Genomic DNA, 18,867 nt, shown 5'->3' with positions numbered 1-18,867 from the left:
CACTGGTAAAGAACCTTGCCAGAAGCTTGGGACCTGCCCACTGATGGTGAGCGTAGATTCACACAGGCAGGATGGCATCACACAGGCAGGAGCGAGGCCTACCTTTCTGCACAGCATGCCTTGCGAGCTTTCACATCCTGTCCTTCTTCCCAGACTTAGGGTCCTTTCTCTGCTTCTCTCCACAGGTCTAATGCTGAGGATCTTTTGCGCGCGCGCACACACCCACACCCACATCAGAAAGTGTCTTAGATGTATTGTCCGTTTTAATTCTTTCACCCTAACTTAGTTCATTTGCTGCTTTCTATCTTTCTAGCGATCACTTCTGCCACTTGGTAAAGTGTTTCCTGGCTCTGTCTTAGCCTCACCTCTGCTTGCAGGGTACAGCTCCATCTCCCCCAAGGGACCAGACAGTGAGAATTGCTGTATGCTCTCTCTCTCTTATTCCCTCAGGCAAGCGTTTGTCCATGTCAGAAGTGACAGAGCTGTCCTTCATCTTTCTTCATTCTGTCTTTCAGTTGCTAGATTGGTTCCTGAGCTCCTGCTGAAGGTCTTGCTGTGACTTGAGATATGAATTCGTCGTCAATATTTTCCTCCCTGTAATACTGCTCAGGGTGACAGGGAACATTCAAGAGGAAAAAAATGTGATTCTGGAGATGAACACAATTTCTTGGGCTAATTAACTGAAACAGTCACATGTTTATTATGTTTAAACTATTGGGTGATTAATTTAGGTAGTTTTATAGACAGTTTAATACTCTTCCAGCATAAGGAGGAAGCCAGTTTATGTAAAAAGGGAAAAAAAGAACTCTGAGATTATGACTATGACAAGCGAAAGGGAAGGAGAAATCGTTCTCAAATTACATAGCTCAGAATGTAGGTACAAATAACTGACTCTAAAATACCGGCATGCATGTCATTAGGAAACTCAAAGTCTTGACTTGACTGTCAGCACACATCTGGCCACACTAGGCTATATCGCAAACGCTTTCCAATGAATACTTATGTGGATAATAACTGCAAAGGTAAGGCCTAGGATAAGAGTAAACTTTACAGTTAGTGTGATGTAAGCTGGGGTTGTAGCTCAGTGGCCGAGTGTGTGCGGAGTGTGTCCAATGCCTTGGGTTCGAGCCCCACACCATCAAAACAGCAGTCTGGTCGCCTCTGTTTTATCACTGCCCGTTTTCATGTCATTAGCACAACGAATCAACAGTCGCTTAAACCTCATCAGAAGTTGACTAAACCAGGACTAGTAAGGCAACCTGGGTGGACTGAGAGGGAGGGGTTGACAAATGAGCTCAGTATAAGACCATGCTATCTGAATGGGCGAGTGGCTCTTTGGACCCTGCCCAGACCTCTGCGTACCTCCTGAGGTGCCTCAGTGCGGCTGGCTCCTGGCCTCCTGACGCATGCGCGCACTGCTGAAAGTGCTGTGGGCGTCAAATCAGGCAGCATCTGGTGCCTTCCATGGATGGGCCGGTGCCTTCCTGAGAGGGCCTCTGAGTTACGTTGTTCAGGGCCAGGGTTGCTGTCCTCCGGATGCCTTTGTGCTTGTTTATCTCTCTGCAATCTCTCATATATTCAACAAGCACCTGTCGGGTTCCTTCTGGTTCCAGAGCGACACTGTGAGTGTGCTTCAGCAGTGATATGATACTGCGATCTCATTACAGACGTTTTAAAGCCTAAGGGACAGTTGGGTGCATTGGCTCACACATTTAGGGATGTAGATGCAGGCAGATCTCTGAGTTTAGGACCAGTCTACAAAGCCAGTTCCAGGATGGCCAGGGTTACACAGAGAAATCGTATCTCAAAAAACATAATAATAATAATAGAAGAAGAAGAAAAAGTAAAGCCTGATGGAGAAGCCACGTTAGGAAACAGCTCTAAGGGAAAGCTGATTTTCATTCTATATGTTAGGGCTTTTATTGTTCAGAGAGGGAGGACAGCGGTGTCCAGCATCAACGGTCAGCAGACCCTTCCTCTCGCTGGCTCCTGCCCTGGGTGTCAGGACAGGGGGTGAGGGTGAAGGGTAGCCTGTAGTCACAGGCCTGCCCCTCCCTTCTCATCCTAGTTTCCTGTCTCAGGTCCCCTAACCAAGAGGGAATCTGTCCCTGCAATTAAGCAGTCTGTAATCAGCACAATCCCATTGAGAAATAATGAGGCCAGTAATGCAGCAGGCACCACGGATGAGGATTAGTGAAACTCTGTGGTTTCCTCAACTCCCCCACTCTGAGGAAGCGGAGGTGGAGACGTTGCTGACTCAGCACTGTGAGCATTAGCCCCACACTCTCCACGCTTCCAGGTTCAACGCCTGCCTGATGCTGGATGTACTAGGTGAAAAATGGCCCCCCAATTCTGGCACCTACTGCGGGTGCCTGCCGGTAAAGTTGTGTGCGTCACAGTCATTCTGTGTTTCCAGAGCCTTGCCATCATCAGTGCCCAGCAAATAAACGCTCCCTAAGGAAAGAGGATGAGCTGGACACACATGTTGAAAGCAGACCCTGAATAGCCTTTCTTACTCAAGGTTTTCTCAAGTAGATTGCAGCTGCTCCTGCATCTGGACAGAACTGTAATAGGGTGTTTGGACCTCGGGAACAAGGATCATTCTCCATAGTCTGTATCCCAGCGAGCGCTTCCCAGCTCATTTCCCATCAACAAGGTGTGGATGGACATTCAGAGAAACTGTCCATGTAGAAAGCCTGTGAAGAGGCCCGGAGCTCATAGTGTTTGCCCAGCATACACGAAGCCATGACCTCCACCCCCCAGCAACAGAGAAGCCCATCATGGCAGCACAGGTCTGAATTCCAGAATGGAGGTGGAAGGGCCGGAAGTTAAAAGTTATTCTTTGCTATATAGTGAACTTGAGGCTAAGCTGGAAAACATGACTACCTCAAAAAAAAAAAAAAGGAGAAAGAGATTTTCCCTCTCTCCCTCCTTCCCTCTGTTTCTCTCTCTCTCTCTCTCTCTCTCTCTCTCTCTCTCTCTCTGTGTGTGTGTGTGTGTGTGTGTGTTTATGTCAAAAACAAGGTGGATGAGCTGGGCTCAGTGGCTCAGGCCTGAAATCCCAGCACTTGGGGAGACAGAGGCAGGCAGATCTCTGTGAGTTCAAGACCAGCCTGGTCTACAAAGCAAATCTGGGACGGCCAGGGCTGAACTCCACAGACATCTCTAGGTCAGGACTCCTGCTCGGTATCAAATACTTATTGGGCCATTTACATTTCAAGTTCAAGAGATATATGTTATTTAACTTTTCATGTCAGGAGAACAAATCCATGCTTGTAATCCCAGAGCCTAAAAGGCTGAGGTGGAGTTATCACAGGTCTGAATCCAGCTTCTGCTACCTAGTAAGTCCTTGTCTCAAAACGAAACAAAGCATATAACAGAGTCCTTTCAGTGGCGATTTTACTACACCTTCAAGGTAGTTTGGAGGAGAAAATCTGTGGGCTACATCAACATACACTGCAGGTGTTAGAGAAGAGACTGGGCTTGTCCGACTCTGCCTGATGTTTTCACGGGCTGCATAGTCTTCTCTTCCAAGGTTGAAGGCAGAGGAGTCCCAGATTCAGACTGAGTCTTTGCCAGAATCGTCTCCATTCTCAAATGAGTTTCTTTTGCCCTTGTTTCTTCTAATAATGAGGACACAATCCTGCGAGAGGCGACAGATTCTTCCACTTTTGCCGTTATATTTGTGTTTTCCGTTTGGGGGGTTATTTGCAGCTCCTGTTTGGCCCACCGTGCTCAGATATCCCACGTCTCTGGGCACAGCCGTCTCCTTCTGCTATAATTTGATAAATCCAGAATGAAACAAATTCCCCGAAGATCTGTCCTTCTTGTTGCGTCAGACCCATCAGAGACTGCCTTCCCATGACAATCTGCAATCTCTGTTGTTTCCACCAGATAATTTGCAACCAATGTATGAATAATTGAGACAACAGAGAGCACTTCCTACCTTGATAACAAGCCACAAGAGCCTTCTCTTTAAAGGATGCAGAAATTAATTCCTGAGCCTTTATGAGATTTGGATGTCTCCCTCAGCCCTCGTCTTTCTTACTCCGTGGTGTTCTAGCAAATGTACGTCTGAGGCGTGGACTAAAGATTGCAGCAATTGTCTGCCTTACCTGGAAAGCATGTTGAACGAGCCCATGGCATGTCCCACAGAGAAAAGGTTGATTTGAACAGTAGAGCAAAGGCAGTCACTGTCAGGGCATTCACTTGAGAAAGATGGAACCAGAAAGCGTTTTACAGAACACTGACAGAACGAAGGTTAAGAACACTCAAGGGAAAATTCACTTGTTTAAAAGCAGAATATATGCCAGGTGGTGGTGGCAAATGCCTTTAATCCCAGTACTTGGGATACAGGGGCAGGTGGATCTCTGAGTTAGAGGTCAGCCTAGTCTACAGAGAGAGTTCCAGGACAGACAGAGTGACACAGAGAAACTCTGTCTCAAAAGAAAAAGAAAAAGAAAAAAAAAAGCAGATTATAATTAAAAGACCTCAGAAGACTGGACCATTTGTAATGTTGATGGATATAAAAAGTGAGAGGGCCCTCCTTTCAAACAGGGATATTCTTACATTTATAATCAAAGTAAAATCCACAGCTGTGCAGAAGGACATTCTGGAGTCTAACCTTAATCTCACCAATGCTGTTTTATTTGCCCATATGAATATGTGGCTTTGTAATTGTCCATAGGTTGCTTTTATTGTTTGTGTTTTGTCTTCTTAGGTAAACTCTTCTGAGCACAACTTGACTCCTCAGAGGAATCTTTTAAATCTCTTTCCGGAAGTGTCAAGGCAATGCTGGGGAAGAAGCTGAAGAGCAATGACTAGCCAACCACAGCTGATGCCTAGAAAACATGGCAATCAGCAGCCTACATCCATGGCTATACCCCAGACCAGGAGGCAATGCAGCCACTTCCTCCCTTAAGACAAGTGCAAGTGGACTTGGAAAGGGGCAGGGAGGAGATGAGGGAGGGAGGGTGGGACTGGGAGGGAATGAGGGAGCAGGATACAGCTGAGATACAGAGTTAATAAGATGTAACTAAGAATAAAAAAATTAAATTAAATTAAAAAAAAAAAAGACAAGCGCAGTCTGGAATGCCTTGTGTGATCTGGGGGAAGAGGGCAGCCAGGACTATGAACTTGCTGTCCATGCCACCTGGGAGGAGAAACAGACTCTTGTAGAAGGTCACTGTGAGTCAGGAGAGTGTGCAGTGTGAGTCTGTGGCACGAAGAGGCTGAGGGGGCCCTCGAAGCCACTCAGCCATCCCAGTTTTAACCTGTTCTTGCTCCTCATCGTTCCCACCTGTAATTCTGTCTTGGCAACAACTCCACACTGAATGTTCTCAAAGTTCTTTGTAGACTTTAATTAGTTCCGTGGGAAGTGAGGCAAAGTCCAGCCTTCATTTTGCCAAAAGATGATGGGGGTGGGGAGCAGGGAAGGACAGACAGAGAGGCGAGCAGCTCTCTGAAGGCTGTATGGTGTGCGAGGGTGTGTGGTCAAGCCCCTGTCCCGAGTCTTCCATTCCCAAATAGGCACTGGGTTCATCCTAGTAACCTACTTTGCTGGGGTGTTGTTGATGAATGCTTGTAAACCATATCCTAGATGACAGGTTTGGAAATAGTTAAGGAAAGCATGTCATTAAGTCCCTACTCACCCCCTTCTCAACAACTAGCCCTGGAGAAATGGATAATAGCCAGAACCCAAGGGCCTCCACCTCCAAGGATGTTTGAGGACTCGGCAGCAGGGAAGGCATCAGGGATGTAGATCACAGCATGAAGAGTGGGGACCGAGGGACTCTGAAACAGGGGACTCCTGGCTAGGTGTCCAGAGAAGATTGTCACACACGACTGACTCCTGCAAAGCTTCTGTGATGACTGCTTTCTTAACACACAGGACATAGTTTTTGTTTTTGTTTTTGTTTTTTTGTTTTGTTTTTTTTTTTTTTTTTTTTTTTAGTGTTCCCTTCCTCCCCTTTTAGGAACAGAAAGTCTCTGAGGCCTTCACTGGTATCTTTCTTAGTTAGGCTCCCATTGCTAAGATAAACACCATGACCAAAAGCAGCTTATGGAGGAAAGGGTTTATGTCAGCTTACAACTCTCAGGGCAGGAGCCAGCGGCAGGCACCTGCAGGCAGGAACTGAACAGAAGCCACGGAGGAACGCGTCTCATGCGTCTCACACCTCTCACGGGCTCCCAGTGACTGGCTCAGCCTGCTTTCTTACACCATCCAGGACCACCTGCCTAGAGATGGCTCCCCACGGTGAGCCTACCCACACCAATGCTTAATCAAAACAATAGGCCACAAACTTGCCTACAGCCCGATGTTACCTAGGTGTTTCTCAGTGAAGCTTCCCAGGGGCTCAGAGGGGGAGAGCGCTTGCTGTTCTTCCAGAAGGACCGGGCCCCCCTGGCAGCTCACAACCACCTGTAACTCCAGTTCCTGGGATCCAGCACCTTCTTCTGGCCTCTCCAAGCATAAGGCACATATGTGACACACAGACATACAATCAGACAAAAATTTATACATATTAAATAATAAAGTTTTTTTAAAGATTTGTTTATTATGTATACAGTGTTCTGCCCACATGTGTGCCTGCACACCAGAAGAGGGCACCAGATCTCATTACAGATGGCTGTGAGCCACCATGTGGGTGCTGGGAATTGAACTCAGAACCACTGGAAGAGCAGACAGTTCTCTTAACCTCTGAGCCAGTTCTCCAGCCCCAATAATAAAGTTTTTTAAAAGATTTACTCTTCTCAGATGCCTAGGTTTGTGTCACACTGACAAAAACCAACCAGCACAATATCAAAGCTTCACTCCTTTCCAAGGAGTTAGACATTCCCCCATCTTTGTGCCCAAAGAACTGTTGGGTATTCAGGGACCTGACTGAGTGCTTGAGCAAGGACTTGACCCATTTTCACCCTGGCTCTTTCATCTAAGACAATCCTTTGTCAAGTCCCAAACCCTGCCCACACCCCATGGAAGGTCAGGGTGTGCACCAAACTCCTAAGTCAGTTAGAGCAAGGCAGAATTAAGATGGCCACCCCACTTATGTGGACATGTTACACAGACTAACTCTGAATCTGGAAGAGGGCCTAGTTTTGCCTAGGTAACTTTTTGGACTTTGTGATGCTTAAGCAATGCCCTCAGAGAAGCAAAAGCCACAGTTAGGAGGAGAGGAGCAAGTGTTTGAGCACCAGGTGCCTTCCATTTGCAGGCCAGCCGAGCCCTCGAAGCTGCTCAGTCTACAGGTCTTGTTATTTCCACCTCAGATTTATTTTTAATGGAAACTTAGCTTTAGTAAAAGCTTACACTCAAAAATCTCTCTTCTGGGGGTGGTGCAGTCGGATCAGTGTGTGGTTCTGACTCCTTCGCCTGTCCTTGTTCTATACCCACGTCACACCTGAAGTCAGAACCTGCTTTTGCTAATGCTCAACACTTTACGCCACCCCCCGCCACCCCTGCAGGGTGCCTTCCTGACGCCCTGCTACGCCACCCCCCCCCCCCCCGCCACCCCTGCAGGGGTGCCTTCCTGACGCCCTGCGTTCTCTAGGATGCTTCTCATTTCTCCTAGGAAATTCCATCTGGTCTTTGGCGCTTAGTAAGTTTCACCACTTCTGAGAAGGTGTCCAAGAGCAGGTATTCCCTTCTGCATGTGCTTTCCGTGTTTTCTTTATATTTCCATCTTACTATTTATAATCTTGTTTTTAAATTCTCTACTCCCCCCGGTCTCCTCTAAAGTGTCATTTTTTGCAGACACGAATCAACATCTCTGACATTGCCTATGCCTTGAGTGACGGAAGCAAGCATTTCAGTCCCAGCAAGGTGGTGTGCAGTTAGTGAAATTGCTTCTTAAATGCCCAAGAGAAGGCTGGTGAGGTGGCTCAGTGGGTGAAGGGTCTCCCCTCGCCTGAAGACCGAGTTCCATCCCCAGGACCCACGTGATGGAAGGGAAGACTTATCCTTGAAAGTTTTCTCTGACCTCCACACACAAGTCATTGTACGTGCTCCTGCGCACACCCGACAGTGCATCCTCTCTCTCTCTCTCTCTCTCTCTCTCTCTCTCTCTCTCACACACACACACACACACACACAGCACTGGCTTTTTCTGTTATTTGGGTTAGTGTATTTGCGTTACGTTAACTATTCTTGGCTGGCCCTGTCTGCCTCCTCCCCACGGAGTCCGTCTGCTGAGTGTGTAAGCCCGTCATTTACACAGTCCACATCATTGTGTCTCTTGCCTAGCATCCGTATCAGGAACTTTATTATTAATACTGTGCTATTCGGGGCCACATCCCTGTTAGCTTTGGCGCGGGTTTACTAAAATCCCATTGGCTGAAATATTTGTTTGCTGTTTCCACCCTCTACCTTGAAAACACTTCTTTTTACTTTGTTTTATTCACTCATTCATCTCAGTCTCCTGCCACAGTGACTGGCACAGAGTGTGCTTGGGAATTTTGTTGAGCCTGGCATGGTGGTACATGCCTTTAATCCCAGCTCTTGAGAGGCAGAGGCAGGTGGATCCCTGTGAGGCCAGCCCGGTCTACAGAGTGAGATCCAAGAGTGCTACACAGAGAAACCCTGTTAATAATAATAATAATAATAATAATAACAATAATAATAAATAATAATATAATTTTTAAAAGCTAGTGAATCACCCTGTCTTTGGAGCTGGAGGGATGGCTCAGTAGTTAAAAGCACTCTCTGCTCTTCTAAAGGACCTGGGTTCAATTCCCAGCATCCACATGGAAACTCACAACTGTCTGTAGCGCCAGTTTCAAGGGATCTGACGCTTTCACACTAATGTACGTAAAAGAAAATTAAACAAATTATTTTTTTTTTAAAAAAAGAAATTTTATTGAGTATGTGCATGCTTTCTATTTTCAGATACTTTGTGCAGATAAAGCATTTACGATGGAAATATAAGACTAAATAGATCAAACACGCTCACGTGCCTAATTCCCTAGCTTAAGAACTAGATTGTTGTTAAGATGGCAAATCCTCCCCTGTGTTTCGTTCTAGGTATTTTCCTTTCTCCCCTGCTGGAGGAGACTTCCACGCTAACAATTTTCTACATTTATCCTCTCTTGCAATGTAGGGTGCTTTATCACATACAGACTTTGACCAGGATCTTATGCGGCTCTAAATAAACCTGAACACTTGTAAAACTTCAGTCACGATGTATGAATTCTCTGATGAACTGCTTCTTTCTCTCAACATTTTGCCATTCGTTCTGTTCTTCACATGCTTCAGTTCTTTTTTTTTTTTTTATGAAGAAATGACTAAACTACAATCCACTTAGCCATTCTGCTATCAAGAAACAGTCCAGTTGACCACAGATCGTGTCCATTCAGTGCTGAGGACCCCCCAGGCTTTCTCCCTAAGCTTCAGAACAAGGGAATGGTGTCCATTCTGGGAGCTTCATCTGGAACAATCAAGTGAGGAAAAACAAATACAAAGTCGAGGGCTCTTCAGTGAAGGTGCCAAGAGTCCTCCGTGGAGAAATATTCCTCTCTTCAGCACATGGTGTTGGAAAACCTGGACATCTGTGTGCAAGATAAAGAAGCTGGACTCTTAGCTGTGCACAAATATTAGCTAGAACTGGGCGTGCTGGCACACCCCTGTAATCCCACAGTCAGCGGCGTGAGGCTGGAGGTCTGCAAGGCTGAGGCCATCCTGGGAAAGACTGTCTTAAAAGGGAAGGACGGAAGGGGAGGAAAGCAGGGAGGAAGAGAAAGCACAGAAAGAAAATAAAGATTAAGGGTCCGGCTAGAGATAACACAGCGGTAGACCAGTGCCCGCGTGGCAAGGCCCGGGGTTCAGTTTTGTGCACCGCCAGAAACAAACACAAACAAAGCCCTGAAAACAAGTCAATGGCCAAATGTAAGCCCGGAAGGCATAAAGCTCTCCTGCTCCTGAGGTGGAGTACAGGGGATGCTCCATGAGTTTGTATTTGACAGTCGTCCCTTGGATAGGACATCTGAAGCACAGGCCACAGAAGCTGAAACAGACCAATGAGAGCTAAATGTCAGGAGGCCTGGGGAGCACGGGAGACGAACAATGCAGCGAACAAGCGGCCTGTGAAACTGGAGGGAATTACAAGCATCCAGGAGGATCAACACCGAAAATGTCTGGAGAAATCCCACAGCTTAACAGCAGGGCCAGAGCGCCTCAGCACAGAGAGGGCAGAGTATCCAGCAGAGCGCCTCAGCATGGAGAGGGCAGAGTATTCAGAGCCCAGCGAGTAGCTGCCACTGACCTGAGCCATTGCCCACCAGAGGTCTGAAAGCCTCAGAGGTCCAGCACCTCACACCCGGCAAGAGGCCCACAAGTGGGGCCTGCAGAGTAGGTTAGCAGCTAAGAGCAGCTCACTGCTCTTGCAGAGGACCTCAGTTTGGTCCCCGGCGCCCACATCTGGCTGCTCACACTCACCTGCGGCTCTTCCTCTCAGGCGTCAGCCTTTTCAGGCTCCTGTACTCAGGCACCTCTTGCCTCTTCAGGGCCTATATTTGTATTTGCCACTATACACAAGTAAATTAAAATAAGTCTTTTCAAAAGCAAGTGTTGGTGAGGGTGTGGAGAAACTTGCCCTTGGGCACTAAAGATGTGATTATAAACATTATGAAAAGTTGTATCTAGGTTCCTCAAAAATTAAATATAAAATGAAGCCGAGGGCACAGCAGCTGGTAGAGCCTGGCCTGTGTGGGCCCTGGGCTCACTTTCAGCCCTTCAAAACAATAATTTTCACGACAATTGCTACACGACCTAGGGACGGGACCCCTTTCTGGTTATTTATTCAAAAGAATTAGCAACAGCAGACATTTGCATCCTCAGCATTATTCACAATGGCCGAAAGGGGAGTGCCTGACGCCCACTTCAGCACGTCCCTGTGCAGAGAAGGGCATATCATACGGTGGAATAGTATTTGCTCATTAAAAACCCTTTCAGCTGTGTGCACCCTGAAGCCACTGCACCTAGTGAAATAAGCCAGTCACAGGCAAATAGCAAGCGGTTCTTATGGAGCAGCTAAGCAAGCCAAACTCTCAGAGGCTGGGCCAGTGCTTACCAGACATGTGCGGAGTGAGACTAGTTTCCTCGTTTGCAGGTGAGTCTCAGCTTTACACGATATAAAGTCCTAGATCCGTGGCACAGCCGTGTATGTCTGCAACACAACACAACTCGAATCATGGCGAGGTGGTGAGATTTCCACTTTTCAGCTGACAAATAAAAATTGAGTAGAACTGCTGAATATTAGGATACGTATCGCCTAGGTTGCTTCTAAATCGCTAGAATCAGGGAGCTGGTCATTCACGAAGTGCTGTTCCAACGTGAGCGCTCACTGCGTGCAGGAATTCCAGCCGCTCTGCCCCTCAGAGCACTTGGAAAACTTGCCACCACAATGGCTGTCTCAACTGACATTCGTTGAGGAGTAGAACATTTGTTTATCTTCTGGAACATTTTTGGTCATCTGGGTTCCTACTCAAGTGATAACCTCTTCCTGGTTGGGCACATTTTTAAGTTGTTTGGATTTCTTTTTCTTTGCTGATGTTTAGAATCATTTACCCTCATATTCTGTGTCCAAATCTTTTATAAGTTACTGAATAAGACCTATCTTCCACCTGGCGATGTACCATCTCACTTTGTAAGTCCACCTTGAAGGAAGACGGGTTTGGGGCTGGAGATGAGGCTTGGTGGCCGGCAAAGCTTTGTTTGTGAGACACCCACACACATCCCTAGAGCGTGCTCCCCCAAACAGGAAACAAGCTATTAGCACAGCCAGATTTATCTACCTTTTCTACTCTAAAAAAGCTTTACTTTTATGGCTCTTTTATATCCTGGTGGGTTTTCTCAAAAAAAAAAAAAAATTAAAGTTGTTCTGGAATAGACTATCTTAATTATATTTATGGTGTGTTATCTGTGCAGGGACGCACACCCCTGCTGTTTGTGTGAAAACCAAAAGCCAGTATCACTCCTCTGTGGCGCTGTATCTTTCCCTTCGAAGCAGGGTGCCTCACGGAGGCTCGAGCGCTCCCTTTCACACAGACCACTGCTCAGTGAGCCCCCGGAAGCCAGCTGGCTCTCCCTCCCCCCAGAGCTGGGTCCACAGCCCTGCGCCCTGCTTCAACAGGACCCACAGCCAGGTCCCCACACTTGTGCAATACCCCCTTTACGAAGCGAGCCATCTCCCTTGCTCTGCAGGATACAGTTTTGAAGAGACATGAAGACAGTGATGGGTGTGTGGAGAGGCTTTCCTTGGGCTGGGGATGTGGCAGCTGGTGGCATGTTTGCTTACCATATATGTACTGGCTGGTTTTGTGTGCGTCATCAGAGAGGGAGGAGCCTCAGCTCAGCCTCAGGTCCAGCTGTAAGGCATTTCTCAATTAGTGATCAGTGATGGAGGCCCAGCCCATGGTGGGTGGAGCCATCCCTGGGCTGCTGAGCCTGGGGTCTGTAGGAAAGCAGGCTGAGCAGGCCAGTGAGCAGCACCTCTGCATCAGCTCCTGCTCCAGGTTCCTGCCCTGCTTGAGTTCCTGTCCTGACCTCCTCCAGTGGTGGGCTAGGACATGGAAGGGTTGATGACCCCTCTCTCCCCTTTTCTTATGTTTCGGTCATGGTGTTTGGCACAGCGGTAGAAACAGAGGGTGGCATACACGAGACTGGAATGTGGTTCCAGCCCCGCACACACCGGACGCGCTAACACACGGCCTAATCCCAGCTCGTGAGAGGTGGAGACGGGGGCTTCAGAAGTGCAAGGCCATCTGCTGTCTAATTCAAGGTCAGCGAGGCCATGTGAACCTCCACCTCAAAAACAAATGAGCAAAGAAATCAGAGCAAAGCAAACGGTTTCTGCCTCCGTGGAGAGGGCGTGGGGAAGGCGCATGCCTGTGCACTGGAGCCAAGGTTGCTGCAGGGACAGCGATTTAACCTGAGAAGGACAGTCTGTCCACGAAGGTTTGCAGTTTCAGGCCTTCTGGGGCAATGGGCTCGAGGCTGCAGATCCATGTTTTCCACTTCTCTGTGAGCGACAGGCTGCTCCGCGGCGTGCACTGCTCTGCCCAGCTCTCTCTGCTCCCAGTCTTTTCCCGGAACTTTCTCCCAGTGGAAGCAAAGTGATCTCAAGATGAAAAGAGACAAAGCTCTGAGGATTAGAAGGCCACAGTCGTGAGCGGAAGGAGAAGCGGTCTTCCCTTGGAGCCTGCGAAAGCATTAAGCAGAGGAGCAGAAGGAGCCCTCGGTAGCTGCTGCTTGGCCTTCTGGGAAACATATTTCCTTTTTTTAAAATTTGCATTGCATTTTTTTATTATGGTGAGTGTGTGTGTGTGTGTGTGTGGTGTGTGTGCATGTGCGCACATGCTATGGCACCCAGAGAGTATGCTATGGCACTCATGGGAGTCAGAGACTATCTTTCAGGAGCTGCTTCTCCTTCCACCATGTGGCATTTCCTGAGGATGAGCTCAGCAGGCTTTGTGGGAGGCTCCCTTCCCCACTGCAGCACATCCTAGCCCTGAGAGGACCTGAGAGCGATGGCTGTGCCAGCTGTAGGGGCTCAGTCTCCTTGACCCCAGAGAGAGGGAAATTTTGCCAGGAATCATGGCAAAAGAAGGGTCTGAAGCCTGCGCCCTACAGAAAGCAGAGCGGGGTGGAGTGAGGAGAAACGCTTCGGGCTCCTCTGGAGGAACAGAACTATCAATCTTGAGCTCTTCTTCCTGGGCAGATGAGGGAGCAAAGGGGGAAGGGCAGCACAGGGGTGAGTTATTGCACAGCCCTTGCCTCGAGAGGAGAGAGATTTATGGAGCAGAGGGTTCTGGAAAATGCTCCCATCACCTTCAGATACCTTTGCCACCTCCATCTGCGAGCGCTCCATTCCCTGTGTGCATGCTCACTTCCAGAGGAATTACATTTTGCTACAAAGTGTCACTGTGCTCTTGAACCCACCCTGTTGCTTCTGTTCTCAGACTCCTGCCTAGATCCAGCCGCTGATGTTCTGTTCAGGTCCTGTGGTCTGCTGCTGTGAAAGTGATGAGGATTGGCAGGTCTTCACTAGAGACTTTGAATTAAATATGTCACATGCTCCTTCTTAAGGAAGGACATGGGGAATCAGTGTTTCACATCAGATACCCTGTCACCTGCAGAGGAAAGATAACTCTTAGAAATGTCAGCTAAAACATCAGGACTGTAATTGCACAGACAGATGGAACCGGAGGGAGTGTTTGTCTCCTCTCCACTTCCAGGTTTCTGGGAGTTGGTGTACGGTCAGGAGCTGGTGAGAGAAGGAGCTTTGATCTCATGCCGTTGGGTGCTCTAACGAGAACACATTGCTTTGTCTGGGTCAAAGCTGCCTCTTAGGCTGTGTAGCCCAGGCTCCGTGAGACCAGCCTGGTCTACAGGAACCAGAGACCAGCTGCTGAAGGAGCGACTGGCCCCCCTTCCCCGCTCTCACAGTGCTTCACACTTAGCCTGACCGCGCTCTCCCAACGAGCCTTTCTTCAGTGAATTCCAATGTTAGGAAGTCATCTAGGTGTTTAAGCCTGCTCCTCTGAGATAACAGCAGCCTGGATCGGCATGCCGAAGACCCTGGGAAGTTCAAGAGGAGCTGCAGCCACCAGAGCGTCTTCATGTTGCCATTCCGGCTGCCTTTGTGTTTATTTTCCATTCCTAGGTTGAACCGCTTGGATTGGCTGACGTATCTGACCACTTTGCTCTATAGAAATGTTAATCTTGTGATTTGCAGCGTGAAGAAATTGGGCTGGGGTGGAGTTCAGTCCTGGATCATATACAGAGCCTCTCTGACACTCTGGTTCCACTTCCAGCACTAAGACAAAAACAGAAACAAAGTAAAACCAGTAAATAAACCTCATTCTTACTTAACATGCCTGAGGCAGTTTGGTTGAACATCTTCCATGCCTGCCCGCCATTACATCCAGCCTGGAGTAAATGACTGGATTTCTCTTTACCTCCATTCCCTCGTCCCTGGAAGAAGACAGTGCTTCCCCGCGGGGTTGCTGTAAGTATTTAAGTAAGGTGACATGTGTAGAACTCTAAGACCATCACTAACTTACAGTATGCCCCTTGTAAACATGGACTAGCAAGAATCTGTTACTGTTTTTAAAGGTAGTACTTAGCCGTACAAGAATGCATATATAACAACAACATTCATGCGCAATTCGGTTCCTGTAGAATTGTGTGTGTGAGCATGCACCCGGGAGGGAGTATGTGTGCACACACTCACAGATGGAGGTAGATGTGTCTTGGTTTCGGTGTCTTCTTTGCCACCTTCTAGCTTAGATAATTTGCCTCTGGATAGAACCAAACCATGGTGGCACGCAGGCTTCGATCCCAGCACTCAGGAGGCAGAGGCACGTGGTTCTCTGTGAGTTCAAGCCTGGTCTATAGAGCGAGTTCCAGAGGAAGTTCCAGAACAGCCAGGGCTACACAGAGAGACCCTGTTTCAAATCAACAACAATCAAACAAAAACCCAAGTACCATTCTTTCATCATTGTAGTTTCTCTGTCTTCAGAGACAACCTCTGTTCTGAATTTAATATGTCTTATTACCGCTAATTTTTCTCCATTTTCAGTACTTACAAATGCAACTTACACTATAGACAGTATTTCATATATTTCTTAAATTTTTAATTTTAATTTTAAAATTATCTGAGAACTATACATAATGAATGAGCAAAAACTATCCAGGAAAAAGCCAGGGTCCAGAGCTTTTCAAACAGAGGCATTATTTATTTACTTGTTTGTTTGTTTGTTTGGTTGGTTGGCTGGTTTTTCAAGGCAGGATTTTTCTGTGCAACCCTGACTGTTCTGGAACTCGGTAGACCAGATGGGCCCCTGCCTCCGGAGTGCTGGGACTAAAGGCGTGTGCTCCGCTGCCCCACACTGTAGTTATTTATTTGTAATCAATCAGCTTGACCACCCCTGCATAAAGTCTACACGGCCTTCATCCCGCTGTGACTCAGACGTGGCTTGGGGAAGCACGGGGCCCCTCTGGGTACTCCAGGCAGAAGGGAGTTTTCTACAAGAAGGTTGGAAAACCTAGAGGAGCAGGAGTCGAGGTGGGTTCAGCCACGTGCTGAAGAGAAACTCTGCCACCTCACGGATGCTGGCCCCCTCCTGTCCAGGCTCTGTCCAGGGCCTTCTCATACCACTGCACACAGCTAAGGGTCAGCGGGCAAGGGGAGGGCTATGGACTCCCATGACCCTGAGCCACTGCCTTGATTCTTCTGGAAAAGCTATCCTGCAGTTTTCCTTCTTTTTGACAACAGCTTTTATTAGATTACGTGCAACTTACAAAAGCTTTTATTAAATTATGTATAATTTATAGAGCCTATAAATTAGAATATAGCATTTTGATGAATTATCACTGAGTGAATACCTACTCATCTTTATCCAGAGTAATAGATAAAATAGAGAACCAATTCCAGGAAGGTCTAGGTTCTTCCTATCAGTCCTCTCAGCTTCTCCACAGGTGTTTTCATCCCAATTCCTCATATAGACACTAATTTCCTCCAATTTTGAACTTATTTATTTATTTGTTTGCTTGTTTGTTGTTTTTTTCAAGGCAGGATCTCTTTATTTAGCCCTAGCTGTCCTGGGACTCACTCCACAGGCCAGGATGGCCTCAAAATCAGAGATCTATGTGCCAGCATGCCCGGATTTATCTTTAGCATGGGTGTGCACAGACACACATGGGTTCATTTGTGCTTTTGATCATGGAGGTAGGAGGTTGGGACCTGTCTCACTCCTTCCGCCACGTCTCCCGGGGATAGAACCCATGTCCAGGCTGGCAAGGCAGGAGCTTCCGCCTGCCTGCCGAGTCATCCCACCAGCCCTGGCCCCATTGCATAGCTGTCTAGGATAGCGAGTGAGGGATTTGTTGAGCTAGAGGACAGTGGAGACCTCTAGGATTCCCGTCATGGTGGCCGGGGTGACCACAGTGCCATGTGCTCTGTGACTGGCCTCTGCTGTTGGCATGCCATCCCCTAGGACATCAGTAACATAACTGTCCCTGGCAAAAGCCTCTCTCTTGTGAAACCCGTGGAAATGTCCTCTTTCCATCATTGCTACTCTACTAAATGAGCCTTCAGCAAGCCTGCGTAGCTCAGGAGAGAGGGTCGCCAGGTCCTTTATCCTGTTCAGTCAAGTTATTCTCTTTATAATCTAGTTCTGAATCTTCAGCCACGTGGGAATTTTTTCTGCTGTTAATATTTGAGTCAATTGTGTCCCACCAAACACTAGCAGTTTTATTTGCCAAGATTTGTTTTGTGACACATGGTCAGTGTTTTACATGTTCTATTAGACTCTCTTTCCTAAACAGAGCAATAGCCTTGAGTCATTGGGGGGTTCAGGAGGCAGCCCGTGTCGGCAGTTCCGGAGCTCCTCGGTGCTGGCCACTTTGGCGAGCTTGGGCTTCACGAAGCACACGTCTGGCTCAGGGCCCTGCACTCTTTGCCGTGAGGAGCGGGCAGCAGGCGTGCAGGCAGGCACTGTGTGTGCCCGGGCGCTGCTCTGGGTGTCCTAGAAACAGCCTCGGAAGACAAGGCCCCTCGCACCCTCACCCACCCGTGAGACAGGGCCTGCGTTTACATGCAGACCTAGCAGTGAAGGGCATTTCCTGGCCATGTGGGGCCCTCAGCAGCCCCGGCCAGAGTCCTGAGGTCCAACATGACCCTCTCAGAGTTCTGGGGCAGCTTCTTCGGGAGAGCCTTTCCCAGCAAATCGCTCCTCTTTGGAAAGGTGCGTTGCCAGTCTGGCAGGCCTTGGTCTGAATGTCCACCAGCCTGCTGGACACCTGAAAGGCATGGATGCTCTTAAGCAGATGCTTCTTCTAACTTCCGCACAAAGGGGTCTAGGCACATCACCATTCACTGCTATAATTTTCTTTTCTTTTTGGTTTTCAAGACAGGGTTTCTCTGCGCTGCCTGGCTGTCCAGGACTCGCTTTGTAGAGGTCTGCCTGCTAAAATGGGGATCCAATGTGTCTTAGAATGAATGAAAATATGGTATTGTTCATACTTAAAAATTCTACCAGAAGCAGCCAGACGTGGTGATGCACGCCTTTGATCCCAGCACTCAGGTGACAGGCAGATGGCTCTCAGGGTTCGAGGCTAGCCTGGTCTACAAAGTGAGTTCCAGGGCAGCCAGGACTACACAGAGAAACCCTGTCTCTAAAAAAGCAAAGCTAACAAACAAAAACAAGAACTTCTACCAGGTTCTTTTCCAATTTGTAGCAATCTGTTTTTGTTTGTTTCTTATTGTGGAATACTCTTTTTTAGTCCTGTAAGTGTGCTTTACTTGTGAGGATTCTGTAGTCCTCAGCCTTGGTTACGAAGATGGCTGCTATCTCCAAGAACACTGCAGAGAGCCTCCAGGATCTGCTCCCACAGCTGCCACCAGATTTTCAATTCTCTTCTTGGTTTTGGTCCCTTGAAGGCTTTTTCTTTCTAACAGGTTCAATTACACATCCAAGAAGACTTTAAATCTTAGCTGGTGAGTCTAAGAGCTATAAAGTTTCCATTTGACAAATGAAAAAAAAATTAAGGTTCATAAGGATTAAATAATTTTTCTAAATTTACACTAATATCAAGCGGTAGAACCAAAGCTCAATGGAGGCAGGTTGTGTCGCAAGCCCGTGCTTTCAGCCCTGAACTGTATATAAAGATATTGCTTTCGGTTCCCCGATTCGTCCACACTCCCCTGGATGCATCCAGTCAGTTGAATTATTACGTCTGTTCTCCCACAGAAGCATTGAATTGACCTGTCCTTTACCAAAACAGCCCAGCGAAGCTTTAGTGAACTTCTGAATATTCTATTTATAAGGCAACAATAATTATTTTCCTAGGCTTGGCCACCATCGTAAAGG

This window comes from Meriones unguiculatus, chromosome 8 (genome assembly GCF_030254825.1).
Source record: "Meriones unguiculatus strain TT.TT164.6M chromosome 8, Bangor_MerUng_6.1, whole genome shotgun sequence".
Taxonomy (NCBI): domain Eukaryota; kingdom Metazoa; phylum Chordata; class Mammalia; order Rodentia; family Muridae; genus Meriones; species Meriones unguiculatus.
This window is presented reverse-complemented; position numbering follows the sequence as displayed.